The sequence below is a fragment of the Nelumbo lutea genome, chromosome 3 (assembly GCF_056320005.1).
Source record: "Nelumbo lutea isolate HS-2025 chromosome 3, American lotus-T2T, whole genome shotgun sequence".
In the NCBI taxonomy this organism is placed as follows: domain Eukaryota; kingdom Viridiplantae; phylum Streptophyta; class Magnoliopsida; order Proteales; family Nelumbonaceae; genus Nelumbo; species Nelumbo lutea.
Genome location: NC_142686.1, coordinates 63,936,999 through 63,953,135, shown reverse-complemented (window position 1 = coordinate 63,953,135; position 16,137 = coordinate 63,936,999). Strand labels below are relative to the sequence as shown.

Below are 16,137 nucleotides of genomic sequence, written 5' to 3'. Positions count from 1 at the left end.
TGGGGACCTCCTCCTTCTCCATAGTGACTTGTTACACCGGTTATGAGGGGACCTATTGCGCCTTGGCTACTTTTTCGCCTCTGCTTGTTGCCTCTGCATGTTGCTCCCTGCTTGGCTACTTTTTCTTTGCAACAGGGATGCCTGGTAGGGTCAGGGGCATAGTGAACAACTTGATAGTGGCAAAGGGGACGTTAGTGTGCATGTTATGCTGGTCCTACCCCCTTGTGACTACTCCATCAACATGTGCATTGTTGTTGGTGTTGTTGATGGGGTTGTTGCTGGAAGGTGCCATTTATCTTGTAATTAGAGAGAGAGAGTGAGAAAATGGCTTTTGTGTAGCATTTACCATAGACGATGCCAATTGATGATGCAATGCTCCTTGCTAGCGGACTAAGTAGGTCGCCTGGTCAAGCTACAAGGTAGAGAGATCAGAGTGTCCGGGTTGCTTTACCCGGAGTGGGCACTTCGATGCTTAAGTTAGCAAATTGGGAATGTGGTTGCAAGAATGCAAGAGAGCTAAATTGTGTGTACCTTGTGAGGTTGATGGTGAGGCCTTTATATAAGTGAGCTGTTGTGAGCCTCATGAAGCGTGTCTGAAATCTCTAGCTTGTTTGGTTTGGAGGTGGACTCCACATAAGCGGGTAATGTTTATCCAATTGCATCCAAAGCGGCCAGAGTGATAACCGACTCTTTTGACGTGGCATTGTGATCCCGGGGAAGTCGGAAACAATAGTCCACTTAAGGGGGAGGTCGGTTGGCACGTCAGGGAAGTCGCTAACCGAAGTCGGGTCAGATTAGTAGAAGCAGGTCGCATCTTACACTAACCTAATGTCTTGCCTTGTTGTTTGTAGTTTGGCCTACCGGAGTAGTGCCAAGGTTGTCAAGGTGGTTATGAAGTGTCCGAAGTTTTCCCGAGATTAGTATAAGTAGGTCACTCTACTGTTTTGCAATGCCACGTGTCATCATATCATTGGAGGACCAAATCACCCCTCATCATATAAAAACCTCCCTAAGGTTTCTAACAATCATAAAAACCTAACTGAAGTTTCATTTTAACAAAAACCTCCACTATAGTTTCAAAAAAATCTTGCAATTACCTCCCTTCTTTCATCACTGTCTCAGTTCATTATCAAGAAAAAAATATTAGTCTCCATAATAGAGACTTTGAAGTTACACAATTTCTCTTACTAGTTATGAAATCTTTCGATATGATCAAAATGCCAGATTTGCCCTTTTAGACTTCACTCAATCATGATGAATTTACAAAATTAAATTATTTTACTCTTTAATCTGAACTAGGGAATTTTTGTAGTGAAAAATTAAAAGTTTTTTGGAGTATTATAGTAAATCTCTTTCTGAATTATAGACATAAGGGTAAAATGGATATTTAAAAAAAAAATAATGCATTAGGCCAACATTTTCTGGTTGGATCCGTTGGGACAATGATGAAAGGGAAGTAACTACAGGATTTTTCAAAACCACAAGGGAAGTTTTTGTTAAAATTAAAGTACAAAGGGTCTTTATGATTGTTAGAAACCTCAGACACATGATTTGACCAGATCTGCTGCCCACAATTACACAACTACAGACGCTACATTAACACGTAACCTCAACCCAAAAAGCTTCAAAGATAATGTACAAGAAGATGATTAAAACAAGATCAGTTGACCAAATTGGCACCGATCCATTCGTGTTAATTTGGTCATAAGGAGAGTTCCGAATCCGCCTCTTAAACGGATCAGTATTGGATTGGATTCGGATTGGATCTGATCCAACTTCTTTGCAGCCCTACCTCCCCCACCTTACATGGAGGTAATTTACGAGACTGGATCTGCTCCTCACACAGGGCGCCTCACACGCACATCCTACCATGTATTGGGAATAGGGGTGCTCATGGTTCGGTTAACCGTGAGGTGATTTTTTGGACCAAATTGATTTGTTCGGTTTTTACATTTAACCGAAGCGATGCAATTGGTTAATCAGTCGATCGGTTAACCGGTGGACCGGTTAACCACGATTTGGTTTTTTGGTTTTTTTTTATGCCCTCAAAATTAAAAAAAGGGAACTACGAGATAGGGAGAGTGGGAGTCTGAGAGAGTGTCGCCAAAGCAAGAGGGATCGCCTCTGACATCGGAGGGCGAACCAACGAAGGTCGTCGACGTCAGTCCGTTGGGGAAGAACAAAGAGAATTGGGATAGTGGGAGTCTAAGAGAGTGAGAGTCCGAAAGAGAGAGAGCTCAGGGAGAGAGAGAGAGAGAGAAAGATGTCAGGTTATTATGAAAGCAAGAAGGATAGCCAGTGTCATCGATTTGCCAAAGCAGGAGGGATCACTGGAGGTCGTCGATGATTCGATCGGAGGGTGGAGCGCCAAAGGCCATTACCCATCGGTCTGTTGGAGAAGAACTGGGACTAGGAGAGTGGGAGTTTGAGAGAGACAAAGAGTGAGAGTCTGAGAGAGAGAGGGAAAGAAAGGGAAAAGCCAAAAAAAGTCTGGCTATTCGGCTGAACTAAGAAGTCTCAGTTAGCTGTTCGACATTTACTAGATTTTCAAAAACAAAATAAAATATAATATTTAATATTAATATAATATATATAATACTATATAAATATATATTATTGTATATATATCTCGGTTCAGTTAATTTTTTTAAATGGTTAACTGAAACTTTCGATTTTTTTAAAATATTAAACCGAAATCGAACTGATCGGTTTGATTAATCGATTTTGATCGATTTTTCGGTTTTTTTTTGCTCACTCTTAATTGGAAACATCTCCGGCACCCATGTGTGATGAGAAGATCCTGTTCCATAATGTACCGCAGGGAAAACCTTCGCTATCGATATTGTACATGAATTCCCGTCGCTTTCTTAATAAACTTAAAAGTTAAAACCTTCCCGTTAGATTGAATGGATTATGGTTGATAAGGACAACTTTCCTGTGTCCATGAATTTGGCATCAAGAGACTTCTCCCAAAAAATAATTCTAAAACAAAAATCACTATTCATCTTCTTCCTCTTCCAAACTATCTGTCCACCTCCCCCCAGCCCTGCGAACCGACCACGGCTCATCGTATCAATAATCCCACTCCCCTCCGGCGTTCCCCTAGCCATAGTTCTCTAGTGCATATATCCTTTTATATTCCCTCCTCCTTTCAGTTGTGGTGGCAAATGAGGTTCACATCAGGTAATAAAATACTCCCATGCTCATTCAGATCCTCTGTGATGGATGACAGATGGAAGCCCACCACCGAAGTAGCTCCCAACTGCCCTCCATCCGCCTCTGCAAACACAAAATTCTGTTACTATAACAACTACAACCTATCACAGCCTCGATACTTCTGTAAGGGTTGTCGAAGGTACTGGACCAAAGGTGGATCTCTACCAAATGAACCATTTCGTGGCGGTTGCCGAAAACCCATCGAGCGAAATCTTTAAAGTTTCCACCAATCAAAGCCGTCTCCATCTCCCTTGGTTTTTCTGGAGATGGACCGTCATCGGTTGCGAATTCAACGGTGGTGCCGACAACAGCAGCCACAGATGCTTCAAACATCGATCTTGCCATTGTTTTTGCCAAGTTCTTGAATCAGAATCCAAGTTTGGGTTCTGGACTTGTTACACCTGAATTTTCAAGCGAAAAAGAGGTCGATGTGTCTCTCAACATTTCCACTTCTTCCAGCAGCTCGAATGAATTAGTAGATGATTCAAATGTTGTGGACCGGCAGAGCCATACGGATCTGGCCATCGATGTCCACTTGATTAAAGAACCCCTGCGGCTGTTTCCAGGTCAACTTGAGTTTGACTGCAAGCAACAACAGGAGTAAATTTCACAGTTCGCAATTCAGGAATCAAACAGTAGTTCTGGGTTTCAACCTTTAGTTAGTGATGGAACCGCTCAAGATGCATTCTGGTGGGAAGCCCCAACTGTGCCAAATTTGGCATGGCAACCGGAGGAGTTCCAAGGATTGGAAACCATCCCATCCAACGATCATTTAATGATGTTGTATCCGGATTCATCTAATGACAATTGGAGTTCATTCGACACACTGAATTATGAATCTTTCTCAAGGCCTTGATGCATAATCTACAAAACCCTAATTTTCTTTTCTGGGTTCTTTCTCTGTTCCTTCTTTCCTCATTTCCTCTTTTTCTTGTTTCTCAAGGATCTTACTTCTTACAGTACTGTAAATATTGAAGCTTTCCTATTACATTTTTATGGTGGAAAAGCTCTGTTATGTACTTAAAAATAGACACATTTATACAAAAAAGGGGGTTTGGACGGAGGCGGAGGTGGGCGGAGGTGGCGGTGGCGCTGATGGAAGGTGGCCAGCTTTACCCTTTTTTTAATATATTTTTTAAAAAGTTAATCTATTTTAAAATTTTAATTAAAAGAATCTTAACTTTTAACGTACTTCCACTTAATCTAATATCCCAAATCCAAAAATATATGTTTTTTATTTCATTTCCATTAACGGCTCTACTTTCTCTCCATTCAATTTTGTGTCCTAAATGCCTAGATCTACAATTGGTTTACGGGTCCACCATCAAGCTAGTGGTGTTCCTCACTTTGGTGATTTCTTAACCCCTTTTTTATGTTTTCTAGCTATTTACAGATATATTATCAATTTATAATTTCTATGTCGTTTCCCTTCTTCATTGTGCTTCAAAATGCTAATACCCATTTTTTTTTCTATTAAAAATGTGGTTAATATGTAAATATTTGATTATTATATTAATTTTCAATTATGCTGTGATTAATTAGAAATAAAACATTATTTAATGTGATTGAAATGAACTTGCATGTGTCCCACAAATGACTCACAACATATGCAATCTTGACTTCAATCCATTTGACCCACCCAACCCACTCATTTTATTCGCGAGTCAACATAGGTCGAATGACCCATTAGGGTCAGTGGAAAAGGGTCAGGGTGGGTTGGGTCGAGGATTTTAGTCAAATGTCTATCTATATTCGCCAAGTCTCATAAGAAAAGCACTTGAGAAAAGTTTAGCTAACTTGAACTCAACCCACCATGCACATCCACATCTTATTACATTTCCAAGCCACCATACCACATTTCATTTTGTGATTAAAAGTGAAATAAAATATATATTATTCACTTTTGTATTCACATACAATTTAAACAAAAAGCACATATTTGTATTTAACACCTTTAATTAAAAATTAAAAAATAATATTAAAAATAATATTTTATAAACTAATAGAATTAATAATCCATCAAATCCACATTTATATAAAAAGATGAATTTTAATATAAAAAAATTTATACACAGAATATTTTTTTTAATACTTAAAATTTATAAACTTTCACATGATATAAATCTTAATTTTTTTATAATTTTTTTACTAATATTTTAATTTACATTTATAAGTAATAATAAACTATTTATTATTTACAAAAAATAAAAATATTATAAACAAAGTATTGAAGAATATAATTTTAAATTGATTCTATCAAATCCATTAATCTACATTTATTTCAAAAAAATGATTTTTTATTTCATAAAATTTATAGAAATAAAAATGTTAATAATGGAATAATTATTTTAGTAATTAGAAACTATGAATTTGTATATGATGTGTATCTTAGAAATTTTGATATACTATAAGTTAATATTATATTTTTATAAATTATTAATTGATATTTTATTTTGAGTTGATTTTTTTGTTAATTTTAGAAAATTAAAGTAGTAAAAAATAATAATTGATATAATAATTAAAATATAATAGGTGCATACGTTCAGTGTCTTGGACTCTTGATTGGTCCATTACAAATGAAATTACTTGATATCTATGCATCCTGGTATATTAATTATAATATATAAAATTAAAATTTTCTATGTATTTATATACTATTTTGTGATTATTTTAATCTTAAATTAGTGTTATTTTTTGTCTATATCCATGCATTTCCAAAGCATATCTGTATCAGTGTTATTCAATACAATACCTGATGCTAAAACTTTAATCCTTGGTTTCGTAATTCAAAAGTCTCTATTTAGGTCGAGTGTCTTTGAGTAAAGGTCGAGGCTTCTTCCTACCATTTTCTACCATGCTTTCAAGGTATGTTTTCATATTTTTTTGGTGTTTTCATGCATTTTCTACAATTTTTTGGTTTTTTTTTTGCATTTGTTTTGCAAAAGTTATGCATTTTCTTTTTGCATTTTTTGTAATTTTTGGTATTTTCTACATTTCTTGCAATTTTCTGGTATTTTCCTGCATTTTCTAAATTTTTTGTTTTTTTTTTGTGTAATTTTTGCATTTTTTTGGTGCTTTCATTTATTTCCTGCAATTCTTTTTTTCTGATTTTTTTCAGCAAAAGTTTTACATTTTTTTGCATTTTCTTATATTTCTGGTAATTTTTTGCTTTTTTTTTTTATATTTTCTGTACTTTTTCAAATTTTGTTATTTTTTGCATTTTTCATAGTTTTCTAATTTTTTTGTGTTTTTTTTTGCAATTTCTACAATTTTTTTTGCATTTATCTATAAATTTGCATATTCGGGTATACGGGTTGACCCAACCCCTTTCTGTCATGTGGCAGTCTTGAGAGAAACGATTCTCTCAAAAATGATTTTTTGGATATACAGGTCGACCCAACCTAGTTCTATTACATAGCAGCCTTGAGAGAGATGATTCTCTCCAAAATTTTTATTTTTGGGTATACAGGTCAACCCAATCCACCCATTTGCCACTCTTACCCAACCTAACCCAACCCACCCATTTGCCACCCCTAGGAGGAAGAAGCATCATGGAGAAACAAACAAAACAGAAATGGAGAAAAATAGGGGCTAAGCATGGAGGTCTATGCACCTGAACTAGTGGAAGCCTAGAGGTTACTACCACTATCTTCTTTGGATGCTCGAATGGTAAAGACGATAGGTAATTTTGTTCTTGTATTTTGCGTTGAGGGTAGTCCATAGAAATAACCAAAAAATTATGAGGATAGTTTTGTCCCAGAAAATACTAATAAACACTTTAAATAAACTGCCCTAACCTTTCTTTTCTTTAAGTGCTTATTTCCAAAATAAACACTTATTCTAGGCTAATTTTACCAAATATGAATAAATACTTTTTTCTACTTATTGTGTGATCTGGCCACTTAAAGTAAGTATTTATTTAAATAAGTACTTATTTTAGTGTTCCTAAATAGGGACATTGAGTTGACATCTTACGCCAAGGTTCAAAGTATTGGTAATGCCAAGTGTATCAGAAAAGGCAATTTTAAGATACGTATCAGAATACGCCTTGGATATGCATGTGTATCAGAGAAAAACTAAGATACACATAGATATGCTTGGAAACACTATAAATACTTTAATAAATCATAAAAATACATCAAGAATACTAGATATAAGACCTCAATGAGGTGTATATACATTAAATTAATATATTTTAATGATTTTATGAAGAAATATATTATAGCTAATTATAATTTCATTACAAATCCTATGCTTAACTATATTTTATAAATTACAATTCTTAAGTTTTAATGTTTTATGGGATGAGAAAAACCCAACTCTCCTATCCAACCATAAAACATGCATTGGCACAACTTCTATGTGAAAATATAATTAATAATTATTTATTATTTAAATAATTATTCTTTTTCAAAAATTATAAAAACTAAATAAATATTATATAATATATTCAAAAAATAGTTATTAAAGAAGAAATTTCAATTGTGGATATGATAGATCATCTATAGAATATAATATATTCAATCATTGTGATCACATGATAACATATAATTAATTAATTAATTAATTTTTAATTCTAAAAATAAAAAATAATTATTAAAAGAAGAAATTTCAATTGGTCTATGGATATGATAGATCATCCGTAGAATTATAATATCATTAATTGTTATGATTAAATGATAAAATATAATTAAATATTATTGATTTTTTAAATTCTAAAATTATAAAAAAAATATTAAAGAAGAAACTTTAATTGCTCTATGGATATAATAGATAAATCCATAGATCTAAAACATATTTAGTCTTTATAGGCAAAGAAAAAACTTACATTTTCAATTTTTTTGTTAATTTATATTTTCCCAAATATCTTCATGAAATTTCCATAAATCTACTAATAGCACAAAAAAAATTGTGATTTTGAATGTAAGAAATGTAGATTAACATAAATTTAAACATTCAAGAAAAAAAAAACAAAATCACAAGATATTATAAAAGATTGAAAACTTTACCTATTTTTCCATATTTTTTCAAAATTTGAAAAATCTTTAAAAAAATTAACGATTCACACTTGTTTCTTCCAAAATTTTGCAAATTTAGCACTCTAGGAATGAAGTTTGGAGTTTTAGAGTCCTTTTGGGGTGAAAGAAGGCTTATTTCAGGGGAAAATAAGCTTGCTTTCCCCCTTTAATTTTTTTTAAGTTTTTTGCCGTATCTTTTTCATCGATACGCCTCGATACACCACCGATATGCCCTGATAGACCCCCGATACGCCCTGATACACCCCGATACACCCACGATACGCCCCTGATATGTATGAAAAAAGATGAGACGTCTAATTTCCATGCGTATCCTGTATCGGTTTTTAAAAGATACGATACGATACACCCTGTATCGGACGTATCGTATCAAAACCTTAAACCTTGCTTAGGGCCCAGTGTCATGATGAAAATTGTAATTGAAATCCCATAAATATATGAGATTTGAATGGCACCCAGTCTTTAATGAGAGACAATGTGGGACTATGGAAGGGCTCCTTGAACGCTAAGGGAGAACTCGGTGAACTTAGTGAACTAATGATCTTTTAGTTTCTTTAACTAGTTTTAGTGATGATTATCTAATTTCTATTTCTTCATTTTTCTTTGCTTGTTGTATTGTAATTATTGTGTGTGTAGTTTGGTTCTGGTCCTAGTTTACCTATTATCAGGCTTAAGGCCTGTTCGTTTCCTCTTAACTCTTATCTCTTAAGAGGAATCTTTTAATTTTAAAAGGAAAATTGTTGTTTGTTTCCTCTTATCTCTTATCTCATAAAGTGCAATCATACAACATTTTGTTTTTCAATGATACCCCAAAAAAGACAAACAAAAACTCTCATATATGGGGTCAAAATGGATATTTGATAGATTTTCAGAATTCAGAACAACATTCTCTACATTCAGAGTTCAAATGAAAAAAAAGGGTTCACCAATACCAATTGTGAGCATCGGAAAAACCGCTCACTTGCCACTTGGGTAGATATGGAGTATACCTCTTAATGTAATTATTGTACTTTCAAATGTTAGACTTCAGAGCAAATGAATAGGCCCTTAGCCTATTGTTCATCTATCTAATTAGGCTTCCTATTTAGTAGGTGTCTTTTCCCCTTTGGGGTGGCATTACAGTCTTTTGTCTCATGTATAGGTAGTGTTATTAACTAAGTTTCTTAGAGTTCCCTTTTATCCTGTGGTTCTCTAGTTGTATTAGTTGTGTCCTTTTGTTTGTTGTTTTCTTATAGTGTTTCGGTCTTTGTCTGTGTTCTTTCTTCTTGGAGTGTTTGTCTGTTTTTTTTTTTTCCTTTTATCTGTGTTATGCTTTTGCCTTTGTTCTTTCTTCTTTGTACTACTATGGATAACTTCTAAGACCTTTATGAAGCTTTTCAGTGTGCAGTTAAGGAAGGTCAGGATCTAGGAGTGGATGCCCTGGATGTTAGTGGAAGACCTGCATTAGCTCAGCTTGAAGAGTGGATATTGTGAATTGTAGGTAGAATTTTTCCTCGTTTAGCTATCCCTTTTGATGAGTTATCTATAGCTCTACATGGTCCCTGGAAGATTCAAGTTAAAGAGATTCGATTGGAACCTTTGCAAAGGGATAACTTTAAAGCTTTATTATGTGATGTTTATTATTATGGCAAAGTTCTATTAGATGGTCCTTGGATAGTTTCTGAGCAGTGGATTTTGATTAAGGAGTGTAGAGAGGGCTAGGTTTAGTTTGCTATTGCTCTTGATGATGCAAAAGTTTGGGTTTAGTTCCATGATCTACAATATAATATGTTGGATGCCTTGCTGGAGAACATCTGGGAGAGGTTCATGCTTCCTAAAATAAAGGTCATTATATTCGTGTTAAAGCTGTTATAGATATTAATCGGCCTTTAAAATGTGGTGCTTTTGCCTCTGTGATGGACTGGGTTATTTCTCGTTATGAGAAACTATTCTTGTGGAAGAGTCAACCATGGTTATAAGAAGTGTCTTTTGTTTGTTTACCGAAAGTTGATGATTTGGAAGCCTTTTTACAATCAAAGGACGATGAACCACTATGGGCATTGGCTCAAAGCAGAAACTTCTATGAGACCTAATTGAATGGTGTCATCCAACTTGATTAGTTTTTGGTGCATGGAGATCACATGGATGATCATGAGTCTTCGAGGATGTTTCCAGAGGTGTTGTTTATGAGAGATTTGGGTAGTGGGAGACTATGAGTCTTCGGGTGGGAGGGGTTCTCGAGGTTGGAAAAGGAGATCAACTGAGTTGACAAGGGATGACATCATGAGGGTGGCAGATAATCTAGATAGTAGAGTAGATCGTTTGAAAAAAGAATCGACCAAACTAGATGAACTTGTTGGTCTAGAGACTAAGCTTAATAAGGCCATATCTAAGTTGGATCCTAGTGATTCATATGTGGGCTATCTGGATTATTCTAGTTTAGGTAAACATCCTAGGAGGGAGTTTGGTATTCGGATTAGAGAAATTGGTTCAGGGTTTGGTCATTCTGCGGATTTGGATTCAGATATGGGTATGTGGAATTACCTTTCTTTTGATGGTGGACAAGGATGTATTTATGTTGTTTATTGTCTAATGGTTCTTTTTGTTTGTATATATGTGCTTTTTTTTTTCTCTTATTGTTTGTTTTGTGTTATCTTTCTTTTGGTTGGCTTTTATGTTTTGTTTAGCTACTGTTGGGGGTGATTCTGAGGCATGTTCGGGGGGGGGGGGGGGAGATTTCTGGATAGGGGGCATCGTTACCAGGTGAGTTTTTCAATTTGTTCTCTTACTTTTTTTAGGGCAGTGGTGGTTGGCCCTAAACAACCAAAAGTAGATTCATGAGAATTTGTGGTTGGAGTTGTCGAGGGTGTGGCCGACCTTTGGCAGTTAAGGGTCTGAGTTCTTTCATCACATAACAACATCCTGATGTTGTATTTTTGTGTGAAATGAAAATAATCTTTGATAAGGCTACTCATCTGAAATTTACTTTGTGATTCCCCAATTCTGTTATTGTTCCCCCTATTGGTTTCTCTGGTGGTTTAGCTATTTTCTAGTGTAATAATGTTAAAGTAATTCCTATTTAATCATATAAGAATTTTATTATTTTGAAAATAGTTAATAATCCCGAGTTTTGTCCCTGGTTTTTGGTTTTTATTTATGGTGAACTTAGTCATAGCAAAAGAAATTTATTTTGGGATAACTTAATAAGTTTTAGTTAGCATCAATGATCCTCTTTTTATTTTGGGTGATTTTAATAAAGTGGCTCTGGTGGATAATAATGGTTTAGCTTCTTTTCCTTCTTTAAATCAGCATAGTAAATGTTATGTTTTGAAGAGTTTTGTGAAGTTGGTGAGAAATTTGGAGCTGCTGGAAGCTTTCCCTCAGGGTGGAAGAGTTTCTTGGTTTAGGTATGTTGGAGGCTTAGGTAATTTTTCGCATTCTCTGGATAGGGGTTTTGTTTCTCCTTCTTGGATTTTAGTTTTTCAGGGTCTTTCTGTTTTCTTAGGTCCTAGCTGGGGTTCGAATCATCATTTGATTCTTGCTGAAATTAATGAGTATAGGAAGGCGAGGCCTAAACCTTTTCGGTTTTATCATATGTGGTTAAGGGATGATGAGTGTGATCAGGCTATTAGGAATGCTTGGAAGTTTGATATTAATGGATATGCAATCTATAGAATTGGAATCAAATTAGAAAGAATAAAGAGAGACTTGAGGAACTAGAATTGGAATAAGTTTGGTGACAGTCATAGCCAGTTAAGGTTAGTTGAAGAATATATTTTACAAATTAAGGAGGCAGAGGTTAGGGATGTTAGAAGGGAGTTGGATCATTTTGAAAGCAGAATGAATGTATTGCTTAGTTATTTAGAATCTTATTGGCGGCAGAATACTAGGCAACTTAAGTTGGAAGAAGGGGATAGGAATGCCAATTATTTCCACCATGTTGCTACCATTAGACAGCATCGGAGCAAAATAGATTCAGCATAGGATTTCAAAGAAATTTATTGTTTTTTAGGACCTTTTCACACAAAATTATTCACTTCAAAGGTTGGATTTTTATGATCTTTTTTCTCCTGATATTACTAAGGAGGAGAATAATGATTTGGTTAGGGTTCTGGATGAGCAAGAAATAAAAGAATCTCTTTATATTATTGGTAATATTAAGGCTCTAGGTCCTGATGGTATTCTGACAGTTGTTTACAAGTCCTTTTGGGATCACATGAAAGTAGAGATTTCTTTCAATAAAAAATTTGTTAGAAGATTCAATCATACTTTCAATACTTTGGTTCCTAAAAAGGGGAATGCTTATTTAGTTAAAGATTTTAGGCCAATTAGTTTGTGTAATGTGATTTGTAAAATCTTGGCTAAATTGTTTGCTAGAAGACTTAGGAGTTTAATTAATAAATGTATTTCTCCTTTTCAGAATGCTTTTGTTCCAGAAAGAAATTTAATGAATAATATTATTACGGTACACGAATTTATCCCTCATATAAAAAAGCTAAAAAGTGTCATGGTTATGTTTCAATTAAGATTGACATGATGAAAGCTTATGACAAAATGGATTAGGATTTTTTATTTGTATTTTAAGAGCTTTCGGTTTTTCTAAGATTTTTTGTTAGATGATTCTCTATTGTACTTCAACTATTTCTTATTATATTTTGATTAATGGTTTTGCAGAAGGTCTTATTCCTACTAGAGGTTTAAGACAGGGGGATCCTTTGTCACCGTATCTTTTTTAGGTATGGAAGTTCTTTCTCACCTATTAGTTAAGGAATAGGAGTTAGGTAGGATTCATGAGCTTAAGATAGTTAGAGAGGCTCCTTCAATTTCACATCTTTTGTTTGCTGATGATGTGTTTTTGTTTGTTAAATCTTCTAGAGATGAAATCCACAATTTAATGCAAGCTGTAAATAATTTTTAGGACTTTTCTAGTCAAGTTATTAATTATAAAAAATCAAGGGTTTATTTTAGTAATAATCTACACCATAAATGTAGTAAATTGCTGTTTAGACAATTAAGGATGGATAATTTGGAGTTTTGTTCTAAATATCTTAGTGTTCCGCTTTTGTGGAATAAAAATTTGAGTAATTCTTTAAATTATTTATTAGATAAGTTTTAGTCTAAATTAATGGGTGGAAGGCATCTAATTTATCCCAAGCTAGCAAATTAGTCCTTTTGGAGTCTACTTTGCAATCTATCCCCAATTGGGAGAGAATTGGGTTCCTTTTGATTTAAATGTGCATATTTTCAAGAATATTCAGTTTGATAATTTTAGTTGGAGGCTTGAAAAAAAATGGTTTCCTTTCTGTAAAAAATGCTTATATTTTCATTTGGAAGAGAAGGAAATTTTGGGTTTCCTTTGTTATAGAAAGTTTGATTAAGAGAGTGTGGAAGCTGAAAGTTGCCCCTAGTAATAAATTATTTTTATGGGGAGTTATTATGAATTTTGTTCCAAATTCCTCTCTTGTTGTGGAATGTGTATTTAATTGTTCCAATTTGTGTTTTTTTTGTGTCCAGTCAAATGAGATCGGATGAGAGTGTTCCTTTTGTTTTTTGAATGTTTAGTGGCAAAAGTTGTGCAAATTTCCTCCCCGTGGTATTTTAGATTGGATTTCTCATTGATCCTATAAATATTCTCCTTGAAACTTTGAACTTTTATAGGAAGATTCGAAAAGAATTAAGGTGCTAGCTTAGCCGGAAATTACTTGTTATTACATCTAGATTTATAAGAAAAATGTAATTTTTAGATCTCAACTCTTCTCTTTGGATTGTTTACTAGTCACAATTGGAGTGGTTTTTAAAACTTATCTGAGCTCTTTTGAGTATCATCAATGGACTGGGAATCAGGGGTCTCATTTTGGTATCGTGACATCTCTAAATACGTTTTCCTTTAGATGTTATGATGGAGGTACTATTGGTGCTAGTATGGGTACTTTTGGTCTTGTTTTCTATAAGTTTGATTGTGCTTTTCTGAATGCTACAGGGGGGAAATATGTAATGCAAGGACCAGTTGAAGTGGAGCTATGGGCTATTTGGAACACTCTTTTGTTTGCAAAAGAAAAGGGTTTATTGACTGTGATTATCCTTTTGGATTGTTCCACCTTGATTAATGCTCTAACTTTAGCTGACTTTGAAAGTGTTTCATGGTCATGTCTACTATTACAGGACAAAGTTGTTGGTTTGTTTAAGTCCTTATTTTTTGATATTAAGCATATTAGTAGAATTATTAATATGTTTGCCCATGTGGTTGCTAGGGAGGCTAAATATTGTGAAACTGATATATTTTGAGTTAGAGATCTGCCTGTGTTTTTGGATTCGTGAATGGATGTAAATATTTTTTTCATAATAGTAGTGTTGCTTTAGTATAGAGATTTGAAAGTAATGAGTTGGGTCAATTTTAGTTTGGTTTATGATATAATAAACCATAGACAAACCAATTGACAATTTTTAGAAACTAATCAAATCAGGTTGAATTAGTCCAGTTTAGTCAGTTTCAATCATTTTGTAAATAGTCATAGTATTGATAGGTGTCCAAGCCACTCTCAAACTTAATGTCCCCTTAATTGAGACGTAAAAAGGGTTGATCAGGTCAATTGGTATGTTTGATGGCTCGTTCCATCAGAGGTATGGATTCCAATCCTATCGGCTTGTTATTTCCACTACGACCAACTTGGGTCACCAAATATCTAAAAAAACTTAGGTATAAATCCTTTACTTTTTTTCGAAGTTCCTCCCATTCTAACATTGCGCAACACCACCACCATGGTGCCACCAACTCAATAACTAGTGTCCACCTCCAGTAACTAAGTTCTAACCTAGTTGGGATATCAGAAATCAAATAAAAAACTATAAATGTTTCATAGTTGAAAATTGAATACTAAAAAAAGTAAGAAGAACAAAGGGTCTCAATCCTCAATTTGTTCCCTCATCTTGTGAATGGTGCTTTTATCATCCATGGCTCTAAAAATGTTCAACGTATAATTACCACCTACTTTAACTTCGCCATAGTCTTTGTTGCCCCAATTTCCAACAACCTTCCTCACTCTATACTTTCGATAGGGCTACTATGTTGGCTAAACTCCATTTGTTTAATTTGTTTTCAAAGACTAGCCCCATAGTTGATATCATATTTCACTACAATTTCTAGTTTCTTTGTTTACTTTGTCATTGTGACTGGGTGAAGTAGAGGTTGACCATGACAGATGGAAAGATGCAAAAACCCTAGGCAAAGCTAAATCCCGGAATATAGAGTGGAAATCAGACCATTAATCATTTTGTGAGTTGATCTCCATTCAATCTAAATGTACAACTAACCAGTTATAGGGGGCTTAGATCACCTAACTCCAAATATACAACCTTAACTTGTTGACACTTTCCTTTGTGGGCTTGTCTCCAGGCTTGAGAGTAGGACTTCTGAGATGATTGGGGTATTTCACACTCGACCTTTGTCTTTGTAGAGTCTTGTGGGTGCCCTTTGGGGTCCTCGGTTGGAGGATTGGCTTAGAGGGGCACCTAGTGAACGAGTGGAGCTGCAATTGGGGTACGCCCAAGGTATTCCATCCCTTCCATCATTGTGACCAATTAACCGACTGCCTTTTGCAAGGCAATGAACTCTTTGTGGGTCACAGGCTTTGGTTGTTGGACCTCACTAGGAGGGGAGGAGCGTCGGGAGTGAGATCCTCATGATGGAGACTAAGTGCCAAATCTGTCAAAGGTGTTCTTTGAAGGCATGATTGTCAGTGCACAAGAGAGGAAAGAAATTGTAGGCCTTTTGTACCAATTCCCATAGACAACACAAGTCTGATGCTGTCCGAATTGAGCTGGAGCCGAGGTTGACACGCATCAAATAATTTTACTAACTTGGACTAGTCGAGATGGAAGGATGAAGTAATGCACTAAATGGATTTAT

General features: G+C 34.7%; 2 pseudogenes; one reads left to right on the top strand and one right to left on the bottom strand.

Annotated features, from left to right (window-relative positions):
- Nucleotides 1-2,920: 2,920 nt before the first annotated feature.
- LOC148865332 (uncharacterized) lies at nt 2,921-4,414 on the top strand (annotated as a pseudogene).
- Nucleotides 4,415-15,133: 10,719 nt separating this feature from the next.
- Nucleotides 15,134-15,396, bottom strand: LOC148865331 (large ribosomal subunit protein eL43z pseudogene; annotated as a pseudogene).
- Between the last annotated feature and the right edge of the window lie 741 nt (nt 15,397-16,137).